The following is a 706-nucleotide window of genomic DNA, read 5'->3' as shown; positions in this document are numbered from 1 at the left end:
TGATGCTTCCCCGGTAAGCCCCGCCCCACTCCATCCAGGCCCCGCCCCCAGAGCGGAGCTGAGCGTGGGATAGGCGGGGTTTATGGCAGAGCGCAGGCTTTGGGCTCCACCTATCAGCTCCGCCCTTCGCAGAAGCAACCTATCCCTGGGCAGGCGGGGCCACCGGAGAAGCTGTCGTTCGTTCCCGCCTCCCTGGCTAAGTCCCACCTCCTGAGGCTGAGTGGGCGGGGCTGGAGACCGGCCAAGTCCATCAGCCGGGTTCTCAGGAGCTCAGGCCCTATCTTTGCAGAATGCATTTTTTCAGGGCTTTCCAGGATTTTTGAGTTTCGAAGGAGGCTGGCGGTTGTTTCGTGTCGAGGACTCAGATATCCTTTGTTTTCCCTCCTAGAGAATGGGTGAAACCTGGAATGCTTACATTATCGCTTTAAAGAAGAAAGGAATTATAGAAATTAACTCTCACTTGAAGAAACCCTCTAACCAATCTTACTGTATTATTGGTGTGAACATGGAGGCAGCCACGGTAGAGAACAGTTGGTCTTTTCACAGATAGTTAAAGGTACATGAACTAGGTTGCCCAGCAGCTCCATTTTCATAGCGTCTCAAGAGAAACAGACATTTCTATTCCAGACTAAAATGTGACAAGAGCTTACTCTTTCTCACCTGGTGACTCTGCACTGTTTGAGGACTTGAGGCCACAAGAAGGCCC

The sequence above is a fragment of the Acomys russatus genome, chromosome 4 (genome assembly GCF_903995435.1).
Source record: "Acomys russatus chromosome 4, mAcoRus1.1, whole genome shotgun sequence".
NCBI classification, from domain to species: Eukaryota; Metazoa; Chordata; class Mammalia; order Rodentia; family Muridae; genus Acomys; species Acomys russatus.
The sequence above is the reverse complement of the archived record's forward strand: the minus strand, read 5'-3'. Positions refer to the sequence as shown.